General features: G+C 39.8%; 1 protein-coding gene across 5 annotated transcripts in view; it reads right to left on the bottom strand.

Annotated features, from left to right (window-relative positions):
- SCAI (suppressor of cancer cell invasion) overlaps positions 1-14,973 on the bottom strand; it is a 125,147-nt gene that overhangs the window by 65,500 nt on the left and 44,674 nt on the right. The window contains exon 1 of one of the 5 annotated variants that reach the window (XM_020874284.2): positions 13,355-13,469. The exons of the other annotated variants lie outside the window; for them this stretch is intronic. The gene's annotated coding sequence lies outside the window, so the exon portion shown is untranslated. Of the gene's footprint in view, positions 1-13,354; positions 13,470-14,973 lie in introns of those variants that run through there. 5 annotated transcript variants of the gene reach the window in all.

Raw genomic sequence — 14,973 nt, forward strand, 5'->3', positions numbered from 1 at the left:
GAACTAATGGATTTTTAAAAGGAGAGACCTATTTCTGGTCTTTGCCTAATCACATCCTGTGTGTGGTCTGCATGTTTTCAGAGAGAGAGAAGGCCCTTCTAATGCACGACAGACTGACTATACAGACAGACTAGAGAATAATGAAAATGAACACACTACAACCACCTGCAAAAATATAGATGGTCCAGCATAACGCTGAGTGAAAAGCAGCAGACCCAAAACACATATCATATGACTCCAATACACAAGGCATACAACAGATAAAACTAGAATTAAGGTACTGACACGCTGATCGAGAGTGGTTACTTTTAGCAAGGAGGGAGGAAATAAGAGGGATGCTATTTTATTTCTTGACCTGGAGTGAACACTGTGAAAATTCACGGAGCCATACATTTATTACGCATAAGAAAAGGAAGAAGGAGCACAAACACCTGACTCAGGTGGTTTCAAAAGTAAGTTTTATCAAATGCTTAAAAAATGTAACACTGAATATACTTCCCTTTCAGCATTCACCTTAATAAAGCTAACACAATCTTGACACCAAGGGTTAATAGAAGAGCAATACAAAAGAGCAAAATTATAAGACAAAGTCCATATGATATAAACCAGTTGTCACTGTCTGTGATATTAATAGACCATGGATAATTGAAATTTTAATATAAAGTATTGAACACAATTTCCCTGGTTTATTACAAAGCAGATGGCAAATTCAGACTTATGAATGAAATATATACATATCTATATCAATTATGGGAGGGAAAGTCCATATAGTAATCTGTAAATAAGAGTAGTTCTATAAATATTTATGGAAGCATATGTATAAACATAACACATGGGTAACAATAAAAGCAGAGACAAAAAAAAGGACATATTTTGTTATGGGCTGAACTGTGCCACCAACCAAAGATATGTTGAAGTTCTCACCCCTTGTACCTGTCAATGTGAACTTATTTGAAAACAGTGTGTTTGGAGATACAATTAAGATGTAAGTTAACATGAGATCCTACTGGAACAGAGCTAGCCCTTCATCCAGTGTGGTTGGTGTTTTTATAAGCTGAGGAAAAGAGATGCAGAGACAGACTCTCACAGAGAGGAGAATGCCATGCAGGGTCACAGAGAGGAGAATGCCATGCAGGGTCACAGAGAGGAGAATGCCATGCAGGGTCACAGAGAGGAGAATGCCATGCAGGGTCACAGACAGAGGGAAGAGAGCCAGATGAAGAAAGAGACAGAGCCTGGAATTACACAGCTATTAATACAAACTGAAGAACTGATGCTTTTGAACTGAGGTGCTGGAGAAGACTCTTGAGAGTCCCTTGGACTGCAAGGAGATCAAACCAGTCAATACTAAAAGAATTCAGTCCTGAATATTCATTGGAAGGACTGATGCTGAAGCTGAAACTCCAATACTTTGGCCACCTAATGCTAAGAACTGACTCATCTGAAAAGACCCTGATGCTGGGAAAGACTGAAGGCGGGAGGAGAAGGGGGCGACAGAGGATGAGATGGTTGGATGGCATCACTGACTCGATGTACTCAAGTCTGAGCAGGCTCTGAGAATTGGTGATGGACAGGGAAGCCTGGCGTGCTGCAGTCCGTGGGGTCGCAGAGTGGGACAGGACTGAGTGACTGAACTGACTGAATACAAGCCAAGGATTCACCAAAAGTGAGGCAGGAGGCATGGTACAGATTCTCCCTCTGAGCTTCTACAACGGAACCTATTTTGCCAATACCCTGATTTTGGACTGATGGCCTCCTGCGGTGTGAGGGCACAAGTGCCTCTTGTTTTAAGCCACGTGGTTTGGAGGTAGTTTGTTACAGCAGCCCTGGGACACCAATCCCTACACAGCACAGTCCTAACATAAGACCACATGGGCACAGGAGCAAAACAGCACCAGATGCTCAAAGACCTAAGTACAGAGCATCTGGCAAATTAGGGACCTGCTTTGTTTAAAATTTCTTTTTATAGGAAGTCTTGACAAAGCTACATGAGAAACTGCTACTCTGGATTTCACGCTAAGCAAACAGTGGGCAATACAAAAGCATGAAGGAAATGCAGAGAGAAAATGACAGGAATATATTATAACAGGAAGCAACAACAGTGGAAGGGCCCCAGGCTCAGACAAAAGAGGATTCCTGTTCCAAACACTTCCTAGTTTTGTGATTGTAAACACACAAGTAACTTTAGCTAACACTTTGATTTGCAAGTTTTTAATCCATAAAAACAAGCAATTTACACTTGTTCTGCCTATCTCCAATAGCTGTTGTGAAAGACAGGTGTGAAAGAAGTCTGAAAACACTATATAAAGTATAACATCACCATCATTATTACTCTGCAGCTTAGTGATGTTTCAAAAAGATAGGAAATGACCCTGTGATTAGACTTAAAAGGGACATAGGCCCAGAGGAGAATGGAAGTACACAGCAAGTGAGACCAAAATATAATAAAAAGATTCATTCTGACAAAGTAGAGAAGATACTTATAGAAATTACCTGGTAGGAGAGAGATCATTTTCTTATGCATTCAGATTTTTTAAGAAGGTAAAAGAGAAGAAATGTCTATATAATTAAGCATCAGTATTTTTCTGATGTTTGAGAAAACAAACACATGTATGTTTTCTCAGCTATAAAAATGGAATATTAATAACTGCTTCCTCATAAAGCTGTTGGACAATAAAATGAACTAATGGATACGATTGCCCTGTGAATTATAATGTACTTTAAAATTGTTACTTGTAAAACTGTTACAAATCCACTCAAAACAGAGTATAATTGAAAAATACCAAGTACAAATAAATGTTCAATGTATTTATGTGGGGGCGAGGATGATGGTTTTGCTATATTCAATGAAAAAGGAACAAGAAGCTTGGTGCAGACTGCATCCCTAAATATAATAGGAACCAGGGGTGCAAAGCACCTTCATCTATCAAAGAGAGCAGAAAAACATCCTAAATTATATACAAATTACTTTCTGAGAACTATTTTTTCTGACTGATTCCAACATGTGATTGCAGTTATGTTCTAAGCTATAATAACAACTATAAGAGAAACGCCCAGGTACCAAGCTTCTCATGCTTCAGTAAAGATAGAAACTGGATGAACTGAGGGCAAAGAGAGGTTAAGAAAAAAAGCCAAAGGAGTGAGAGCATAGAACAGTGGTGATACACTTACACAGAACCGGAAGACAATTTCTAAGATATTGTCCAGGAGGCTATAAAGATATCATTTTGCCTACCAAATGCAGAGAAACAGAAGTGTTTACCTAATACGTACGCATACGAAAATTCCAGTACTTATTTAACTGGGACACAGCACACAGCCTAACAGAAAGGAAAGGGAGTCAGTAGCTCAGGAGACCATCTAAAAAGAACAAGGATCAACAAGACACATGCGAAAAATTATTTGTGAAGCTAATGGGGCAAGAAACACAAAACTATACAAAATGAAAGAAACAAACATTTATACCCTGGAGAATGATGTCAGGAAACACAACTTGAAGCAGCCTGAGGCTAATAAATCATAAAAACTGTCTTGGGTGGAAAACCCACAGAGGCAGCAGTCAGATACAACGTAGCTTGATGTAAAGGGTCATTTATTCACAACACAAAAACTCAAGAGGGAACAAGACATTCAGGCAAGAGTCTCACTCACTGATTAAGGTACTACTCCTAACCAGGGTCCTATTCCTATTCAATAGGTAAAGCAGTGCAGGCCACACAGACTTTTCCTTCTTAATCACAAAGCTGGCAGGAGTCAAAGGTCATGGAGGTAGGAAGCTAAAATGGGTACTACGGAAATCATCTGAGGCAACCCAAAACCCATCTCAGCATATTCTGAGAGAAGACTGTTAGACAAGCAAATGTTAGTCATGTCTACCTGATCTGTACTGTAATATGAAGAATTTTTTAAAAACATCAAAAGATATTGGTGATTTATACTGTAACAATTTTGCTTTCCTAAACTGCTGTTTTACCTGCAATAAGGTGGAAACAGAAGAAAGAAAATAATAAACTTTTCAACAAAAGAGGAAGTTACTGTTTCTTTCAGTAATAATTGGAGATATATATACAAAATAAATACGTTACAACTTTATTGAGTTATGACTTTGGTTATCTGATCATCACATCAAAGAATGAGTGTAATTCCTAGATTTTTGAAAAGGGAAAAAGTAGAAGCAGGGACATTTTATTTTCTTGGGCTCCAAAATCACTGTGGACAGTGACTGCAGCCATGATATTAAAAGACGCTTGCTCCTTGCTGGGAGAAACAACAAATAACACACAAAGGGATTCCCATAAGGATAACAGCTGATCTATCAATAGAAACCCTTCAGGCCAGAAGGGAATGGCAGGACATACTTAAAGTAATGAAAGAGAATAACCTACAACCTAGATTACTCTACCCAGCAAGGATCTCATTCAGATATGAAGGAGAACTCAAAAGCTTTACAGACAAGCTAAAGCTGAGAGAATTCAGCACCACCAAACCAGCTCTTCAACAAATGCTAAAGGATCTTCTCTAGACAGGAAACACAGAAAGGTTGTATAAACGCGAACCCCAAACAACAAAGTAAATGGCAATGGGACCATACCTATCAATAATTACCTTAAATGTAAATGGGTTGAATGCCCCCAACCAAAAGACAAAGACTGGCTGAATGAATACAAAAATAAGACCCCTATATATGCTGTCTACAAGAGACCCACCTCAAAACAAGGGACACACACAGACTAAAAGTGAAGGGCTGGAAAAAAATATTTCATGCAAACGGAGACCAAAAGAAAGCAGGAGTCGCAATACTCATATCAGATAAAATTAGACTTTCAAATAAAGGCTGTGAAAAGAGACAAAGAAGGACACTACATAATGATCAAATGATCAATCCAAGAAGAAGATATAACAATTATAAATATATATGCACCCAACATAGGAGCACCGCATTATGTAAGGCAAATACTAACAAGTATGAAAGAGGAAATTAATAGTAACACAATAATAGTGGGAGACTTTAATACCCCACTCACAACTATGGATAGATCAACTAAACAGAAAATGAACAAGGAAACACAAACTTTAAAGGACACAATGGACCAGCTAGACCTTATTGACATCTATAGGACGTTTCACCCCAAAACAATCTACTTTACCTTTTTCTCAAGTGCACAGAGAACCTTCTCCAGAACAGATCATATCCTAGGCCATAAATCTAGTCTTGGTAAATTCAAAAAAATTGAAATCATTCCAGTCATCTTTTCTGACCACAGTGCAGTAAGATTAGATCTCAATTACAGGAAAAAATTATTAAAAATTCAAACATATGGAGGCTAAACAACACGCTTCTGAATAACCAACAAATCATAGAAGAAATCAAAAAAGAAATCAAAATATGAATAGAAATGAATGAAAACGAAAACACAAAAACCCAAAATCTATGGGACACTGTAAAAGCAGTGCTAAGGGGAAGATTCATAGCATTACAGGCCCACCTCAAGAAACAAGAAAAAAGTCAAATAAATAACCTAACTCTACACCTAAAAGCAACTAGAGAAGGAAGAAATGAAGAATCCCAGGGTTAGTAGAAGGAAAGAAATCTTAAAAATTAGGGCAGAAATAAATGCAAAAGAAACTAAAGAGACCATAGCAAAAATCAACAAAGCTAAAAGCTGGTTTTTTGAAAAAATAAACAAAATTGACAAACCATTAGCAAGACTCATTAAGAAACAAAGGGAGAAGAACCAAATTAACAAAATTAGAAACGAAAATGGAGAGATCACAACAGATAACACTGAAATACAAAGGATCATAAGAGACTACTACCAGCAGCTCTATGCCAATAAAATGGACAACTTGGAAGAAATGGACAAGTTCTTAGAGAAGTATAACTTCTCTAAAACTGAACCAGGAAGAAATAGAAGATCTTAACAGACCCATCACAAGCAAGGAAATCGAAACTGTAATCAGAAATCTTCCAGCAAACAAAAGCCCAGGACCAGATGGCTTCACAGCTGAATTCTACCAAAAATTTAGAGAAGAGCTAACACCTATCTTACTCAAACTCTTCCAGAAAATTGCAGAAGAAGGTAAACTTCCAAACTCATTCTATGAGGCCATCATCACCCTAATTCCAAAACCAGACAAAGATGCCACAAAAAAAGAAAACTACAGGCCAATATCACTGATGAACATAGATGCAAAAATCCTTAACAAAATTCTAGCAAACAGAATCCAACAACATATTAAAAAAATCATACACCATGACCAAGTGGGCTTTATCCCAGGAATGCAAGTATTCTTTAATATCCACAAATCAATCAATGTAATACACCACATTAACAAATTGAAAGATAAAAACCATATGATTATCTCAATAGATGCAGAAAAAGCCTTTGACAAAATTCAACATCTATTTATGATTAAAACTCTTCAGAAAGCAGGAATAGAAGGAACATACCTCAACATAATAAAAGCTATATATGACAAATCCACAGCAAGCATTACCCTCAATGGTGAAAAATTGAAAGCATTTCCCCTAAAATCAGAAACAAGACAAGGGTGCCCACTCTCACCACTACTATTCAACATAGTTTTGGAAGTGTTGGCCACAGCAATCAGAGCAGAAAAAGAAGTAAAAGGAATCCAGATAGGAAAAGAAGAAGTGAAACTCTCGCTGTTTGCAGATGACATGATCCTCTACATAGAAAACCCTAAAGACTCTACCAGAAAATTACTAGAGCTAATCAACAAATATAGTAAAGTTGCAGGATATAAAATTAACACACAGAAATCCCTTGCATTCTTATACTCTAACAATGAGAAAACAGAAAGAGAAATTAAGGAAACAATACCATTCACCATTGCAACAAAAAGAATAAAATACTTAGGAGTATATCTACCTAAAGAAACAAAAGACTTATACATAGAAAACTATAAATCACTGATGAAAGAAATCAAAGAGGACACAAACAGATGGAGAAATATACCGTGTTCATGGATTGGAAGAATCAATATTGTCAAAATGGCTATACTACCCAAAGCAATCTATAGATTCAATGCAATCCCTATCAAGCTACCGACGGTATTTTTCACAGAACTAGAACAAATAATTTCACAATTTGTATGGAAATACAAAAAACCTCGAATAGCCAAAGTAATCTTGAGGAAGAAGAATGGAACTGGAGGAATCAACCTGCCTGACTTCAGACTCTACTACAAAGCCACAGTCATACAAAGCCACAGTCATCAAGACAGTATGGTACTGGCACAAAGACAGAAATATAGATCAATGGAACAGAATAGAAAGCCCAGAGATAAATCCACGAACCTATGGACACCTTATCTTCGACAAAGGAGGCAAGGATATACAATGGAAAAAAGAACCTCTTTAACAAGTGGTGTTGGGAAAACTGGTCAACCACTTGTAAAAGAATGAAACTAGAACACTTTCTAACACCATACACAAAAATAAACTCAAAATGGATTAAAGATCTAAATGTAAGACCAGAAACTATAAAACTCCTAGAGGAGAACATAGGCAAAACACTCTCCGACATAAATCACAGCAGGATCCTCTATGACCCACATCCCAGAATATTAGAAACAAAAGCAAAAATAAACAAATGGGACCTAATGAAACTTAAAAGTTTTTGCACAACAAAGGAAACTATAAGCAAGGTGAAAAGACAGCCCTCAGATTGGGAGAAAATAATAGCAAACGAAGCAACAGACAAAGGATTAATCTCAAAAATATACAAGCAACTCCTCCAGCTCAACTCCAGAAAAATAAATGACCCAATCAAAAAATGGGCCAAAGAACTAAACAGACATTTCTCCAAAGAAGACATACAGATGGCTAACAAACACATGAAAAGATGCTCAACATCACTCATTATCAGAGAAATGCAAATCAAAACCACAATGAGGTACCATTACACGCCAGTCAGGATGGCTGCTATCCAAAAGTCTACAAGCAATAAATGCTGGAGAGGGTGTGGAGAAAAGGGAACCCTCTTACACTGTTGGTGGGAATGCAAATTAGTACAGCCACTATGGAAAACAGTGTGGAGATTTCTTAAAAAGCTGGAAATAGAACTGCCATATGACCCAGCAATCCCACTTCTGGGCATGCACACTGAGGAAACCAGATCTGAAAGAGACACATGCACCCCAATGGTCATCGCAGCACTGTTTATAATAGCCAGGACATGGAAGCAACCTAGATGCCCATCAGCAGATGAATGGATGAGGAAGCTGTGGTACATATACACCATGGAATATTACTCAGCCATTAAAAAGAATTCATTTGAATCAGTTCTAATGAGATGGATGAAACTGGAGCCCATTATACAGAGTGAAGTAAGCCAGAAAGATAAAGACCATTACAGTATACTAACACATATATATACGGAATTTAGAAAGATGGTAACGATAGCCCTATAGGCAAAACAGAAAAAGAGACACAGATGTATAGAACAGACTTTTGGACTCTGTGGGAGAAGGCGAGGGTGGGATGTTTCGAGAGAACAGCATCGAAACATGTATATTATCTAGGGTGAAACAGATCACCAGCCCAGGTTGGATGCATGAGACAAGTGCTCGGATCTGGTGCACTGGGAAGACCCAGAGGGATGGGGTGGAGAGGGAGGTGGGAGGGGGGATCGGGATGGGGAATGCATGTAAATCCATGGCTGATTCTGTCAATGTATGACAAAACCCACTACAATATTGTTAAGTAATTAGCCTCCAACTAATAAAAAAAAAAATTAAATAAATAAAAAAAAAAATAAAATAAAATAAAAGACGCTTGCTCCTTGGAAAGAAAGCTATGACAATGTTAGACAGTGTATTAAAAGCAGAGACATTACTAACAAAAGTCGCTAAGGCAGCCATCTAGAAAGAACTATCAACAAGTGGCTAAGAAGAACTATGAGGAAAACACAACGGAGAGTGTGATGGGGGGGAATACTTTAGTTGGAGTAGGCGAGATGACCTCTGAGGAGGTAACACGGGAAGGGAGACCCAGATAAAGTGACAGCGTGCACCAAGTGAGGGTCAGGGAGGTACAGGTCCCGGGGGAGGGAGCAGCAAAGGTGCTGAGGCAGGAGTGTGCTCGGGGACTCAGGAAGAGCAAGAGGGCCTGTCTGTGCACACACACACACACACACACACACACACACGCTCTCAGGAACAGCAAGAGGGCCTGACTGTGCACCACACACACACACACACACACACACACACGCTCTCAGGAACAGCAAGAGGGCCTGTCTGTGCACCACACACACACACACTCACACACTCTCAGGAAGAGCAAGAGGGCCTGTCTGTGCACCACACACACACACACACACACACACACACACTCTCTCAGGAAGAGCAAGAGGGCCTGTCTGTGCACCACACACACACACTCTCTCAGGGCCTGTCTGTGCACCACCCACACACACACACACACACACACACACACTCTCAGGAACAGTAAGAGGGCCTGTCTGTGCACCACACACACACACACTCTCAGGAAGAGCAAGAGGGCCTGTCTGTGCACCACACACACACACTCTCTCAGGGCCTGTCTGTGCACCACCCACACACACACACACACATACACACTCTGTCTCTCTCTCAGGAACAGCAAGAGGGCCTGTCTGTGCACCACACACACACACTCTCAGGAATATCAAGAGGGCCTGTCTGTGCACCACACACACACACACACACACACACTCTCTCAGGAACAGCAAGAGGGCCTGTCTGTGCACCACACACACACACACTCTCAGGAACAGCAAGAGGGCCTGTCTGTGCACCACACACACACACTCTCTCAGGGCCTGTCTGTGCACCACCCACACACACACACACACACACACACACACACACACACACACACACACACACACTCTCTCTCAGGAACAGCAAGAGGGCCTGTCTGTGCACCACACACACACACTCTCAGGAACAGCAAGAGGGCCTGTCTGTGCACCACACACACACACTCTCTCAGGGCCTGTCTGTGCACCACCCACACACACACACACACACACACACACACACTCTCAGGAACAGTAAGAGGGCCTGTCTGTGCACCACACACACACACACACACACACACACACACACACCCCCCAAACCAGTTCCTCACCACTTTGTGTTAGTCGCTCAGTCGTGTCTGACTCTTTGAGACTCCAAGGACTGTAGCCCACCAGGCTCAACACACACACACACCAAACCAGCTCCTCATTGCTTTCTCTGCATTAGTCGCTCAGTGGTGTCTGACTCTGAGACCCCATGGACTGTAGCCCACCAGGTCCTGTGTCCGTGGGATTCCCCAAGCAAGGACACTGGAGTGGTTTGCCACGCCCCCCACCAGGGGATCTTCCTACCCAGAACTGCAGGCAGGTCTCCTGCATCGCAGGCAGGTTCTTTACCATCTGAGCCACCAGGGAAGCCCCAGCTCCTCATAGATAAATGTAAACAGGGTTCATGGCTGCTGCTTTTCAATCACTACATAAAAGCAGCAGAGCAGAGACTGAAATCCAGATGTTCATTTCCCAAGTCCAGCATCTGGTGGGCATTGAACCTGCCCACTGCAGGTGCAAGTATGCATTTTTCAATTGACCCATCTACCCAGAAAGACAACTGTAAGAGAAATGCCCAGGTACCAAATTTCTCGGGCCCTTCTTCCAGACTAATGACAAACTGAGACAGCATATTTAAAGAGAGACTGCTTTCTTCTTTCTTTTTGGCATGCCACATGGCTTGTGGCATCTTAGTTTCCTGACTAGGGGTCAAACCTGGACCCCAGCAGTGAAAGCACACCCAAATCCTAACCACTGGACCACCAGGCAATTCCCAAGACTGCCTTTTTCTAATCTGCACATAGGTTCCAAGGAAGCCCCTGAAGCTCCTCCTATAGGACTTTCATTTCAGTACAATTTATTGGATCTACAGTCATTAAAGTAGTGTTAATATGCCTGTCAACTGAAAAATGAAAATAGACTATGTTGAACTAGATTCTATAATGACATTCATTAACAAAGAGTTATAATGTGAGATAATCACAACTTTCGTTGTTCTTCATTTTGATAAAAATTTTAATCTAGTAAGTTAAAATGAGGCTGGGTGATAGATATACTGGATCTGGACTCTGAAGACACAAATACAAGTCTCAATTGTGTCCTTTTCCCCAAAGTCATTCAACTGACAATTTAACCTAACTTCAGTTTCCTCACTTGTAAAGTAAGGATAATGAATATTGCCCTATCTCGCCACTGTGAGAAATTCTATTCAAATAGAAATACTTTTTCTTATTAAGACATCAAGTAAAAAAAAAAAAAAAAAAAAGGCAATACAATTATATTAAAATAAAAAGACTGGTTTTATTAAAGAAAAAAAATCTTGTATACATCAATAGACAGTAAACTAAAAAGGTTTTTTTAAAAAAAATCAAATAACACCAGGTTTCCATATTTTTAAGAAAATCAAATTCTTTGCTGCTGAGGTGCTCCATCTGTTCCCGCTGCTTCCAACCCACCTAGAGGGTCCATGTGCCATGATGATGATACTGATGTCATAAAAACAGAGCAGCACCGCTGCCTGAGGGTTTCCATGAGAGGATCAAGTGTCAAACTGATCCGAGTCCTCTCATTTGGGCTGATCAAATCTTATTCTTCTATAGCCCTCTACTCTTGCCAAATTTCAGGTCTGGATACAGCAATTTTTTTTTAAGCCAATTTAGAAGTCATTAGACTAACTTATGTGTCTCCATCTTCTCAAAATGTTCCTGATTAAAACTGTCAGAAAGTTTTTTTTTTGAACTCTAAATTACTCTCATATTATAGCTCAGCTGCCATATACCAGTTATTCATCTACACGTACTAAACTGTAAGGGACTTGAAAGCAGTTGCTGTCTGAAATCTCTTCCCTCAAAGCATTGTATGCAAGGGCTTTGAATATTGTTTCCACACAACTCCAGAAAATGAACTGATCAAAGGCAGGTGTGTGTCATATGGCAGGCCCTGTTCTGGGTGCTGGAGATATTGTGTGTGTGTGTGTGTGTGTGTGTGTGTGTGTGTATAAATTTAAGATACCCAAGATGACCAGAAGAAAGAAAGAAAAAGGTGACTGTTGCAGAGACTTAAGATTATCTGCAAGAGCTGGAGTTGTTCATCACATGTCAAAGAGTTGGCACTCGGAGAATGAAGGCAAATGTTCACTCTTCTGAGAAAAAGTTTATAATCAGATTGGTGTAGTGGTACAAGTATATTGTGAAGACAAGGAGATCCCTCAAATTCCCTAACACTTCACCAGACTTCTAATCTAAAGATACGCAGATTAACTATCAGGAGACTGACTTCTGATACATCAGCATGTGTTCCACAAAGATATATCTGGGTCCTGCACTGAGGTGACAGAGCAGAATGGTTAAGGACACTGGTGCCTGTGCTCAAATCCTGGCTCTGTCACTAAGTACGCAAACAGAGCTATATGACATTAGCCAAGTCATTCAACCTCTTTATGCCCCAACTTCTCCATATGTATAACGTGGATGAAATAGGATCTGCCTTTTCAGGATTTCATGAAGATTAAAGGGGAATGCATCTAAATAAAGTGTTCCAAAGAGAGCCAGGCACACAATAAATGCTTTTATCGTAGGATGACCATTTAATTTACCATCTAAACTGGGACAACCTGGTGAATGAAAAGGGATGACATCAAGACTGCACAAAAACTTAGACTGCATCAGGCAAACCAGGACATATGGTCATGCCATGAGTAAGTGTTAAAAGAAACCAGAGACTGTGGCCAGAGGAAGCAGAGCTCCGTGCTTTGCCTCTTTACATGGAGGTCGCCCACAGACGCAGATATCAAAGATACCTGAATTAGAGTTACCTACAGTCAACATGCACATTATTGTTTAGCTGCTAAGTCATGTCCAACTCTTTTGTGACCCCACAGGCTGTAGACCTCCATGCTCCTCTGTCCATGGGGTATCCCAGGCAAGAATACTGGAGTGGGTTGCCACTTCCTTCTCCTGGGGATCGGATCCCATTCAGGGATCAAACCCACATTTCCTGCATTGGCAGGTGGATTCTTTACCATTGAGTTACCTCCCTGCTTTACCTCCTTGCATGGAAGCCGCCCACAGTTGCAGATACCAAAGGTGAATAACTGAATCAGAGTCACCTATAGTCAACATGCACATATGTTGAAGCTAAATGAGCATACTTAGTTTTTCATTGTAAATGGTTTCAACGGTAATACATCAATCAATATCGGCACAACCCCTCAAAATGAATAACAAGCATCCAACAAATACTGAGGACATGGTAATGGCAACAAGCAGAAAGGTTACCTTGCTTGTTAGGTAAGGTAAGTTGTAAAGTAAGACTTGCTCCTAGCCCTCAAGAAGCTAACCACCAGTTAAATGATCCCTGCAGGTAGCTTCCTCCACTCGTCCCCAGAGGCCACCGCTATAGCAAACACACCAAGGCGGGAAGCAATCTCAGAGAAATACTGAAAAAGATGAAAAGACGACTTGAAAAATGAACACAGCAAAAGAGAGAAATAAAGTATTTCATTATTTTACATGGCGTTGCCAAATAGTTTAAGACATTCTTCAAAGAAAAAACAAAATTCACAAAAAACTGTTTGTGGCAGATAGCTTATGTTTTGGCCTACACAGCACCCACTTCTCTTTCTTTGAAGAATTACTGCTCTTCCATTACATGTGATCTCATTAGAAACAAAAAAAACCCAATTTGGAAGAAAACATAATTCATGAGAGAGAAAGAGGAGAGAAAATGAATCAGGGAAATTAACTGTGTGTGATAATGTCTAATGTCTCAAAAAAAAAAAGTTCTCATGTTTTAGAGACAGGTACTGAAACACTCACAGATGAAATGATGTGATGTCTGGGATGTGCTTCAGAATATTTAGGGTCAGGGGAGTGGGTGTGGATATAAATGGGTCAGGGGAGTGGGTGTGGATATAGATGAAATAAGACTGGCTATGAATTCATCACTGTTGAAGCTAAGTGATAAGTATACTGGAGTTAATTATTCTATTCCATTTAATTTTCTCTAGATTTAAAATTTTTCAACAGAAAAATATTTAGTTCATACACAGTATGGCCTTAATTTTATAAAAGCACTTCTCTTCTTCTGTATATATGCATGGAAAGATATCTGGGCTAATGTTTACCTCGTGTTAATGATACCTGCAAGGTGAGATCTGGGACAGCTTCATCACTTCAACCTTGAATTTTCTACATTGTTTGAACTCAAAGTAGTAATTATGCATTACTTCCCCCCCCAAATAATGGAGTGATATCACTTAAATTGAAAGCCTAAAGTCAATTATGACAACAAATATGTTAACACTGGTTAAATTTGGTGTATGGATCATTATTTTCTATTTGCATTTTCTGTATTATTTTTAATGGAAACATTAATCAAGTACTTGTGAAGATTCTCTAACATAGGTTTCTCAACCTTGGCAGTACTAACATCTGGGGCCAAATAATTCTTTGCTGTGGGTGGCTTTCTTGTGCACTCTAGAGTGTTCAACTGCATTCCTGGCCTGTACCCACTAGATACAGTAGCACCACTACCACCCTTCCTCTCCTGACAACTGCAAACACCTGTGGGCATTACCAAATGTGCTCTGGAAGGTAAAATCACCCCTAACTAAGAACCATTGCTCTGCATATAACAGCCAAAGCATTCTTGATTCTGCAAAACACAAATTCCCCAATCCTTAGGTATAGCCTGCATATCTAAAAATAATTTCCAACATTGTATCACTTGCTCTCTTACTCTAAACACTCTACTTGTAGTTCAGACCACCTCTAGTAGATAAACCAGTTTTGCTGCTGCACCTTTAGTGATTCAATAAACATTATACTACTTTTGACACTTCTTTTATTTAGTTCCAAAGACTGAAACTAAAACCCTCAGGCTATATATAGTACTA

This window comes from Odocoileus virginianus, chromosome 2 (genome assembly GCF_023699985.2).
Source record: "Odocoileus virginianus isolate 20LAN1187 ecotype Illinois chromosome 2, Ovbor_1.2, whole genome shotgun sequence".
NCBI lineage: Eukaryota > Metazoa > Chordata > Mammalia > Artiodactyla > Cervidae > Odocoileus > Odocoileus virginianus.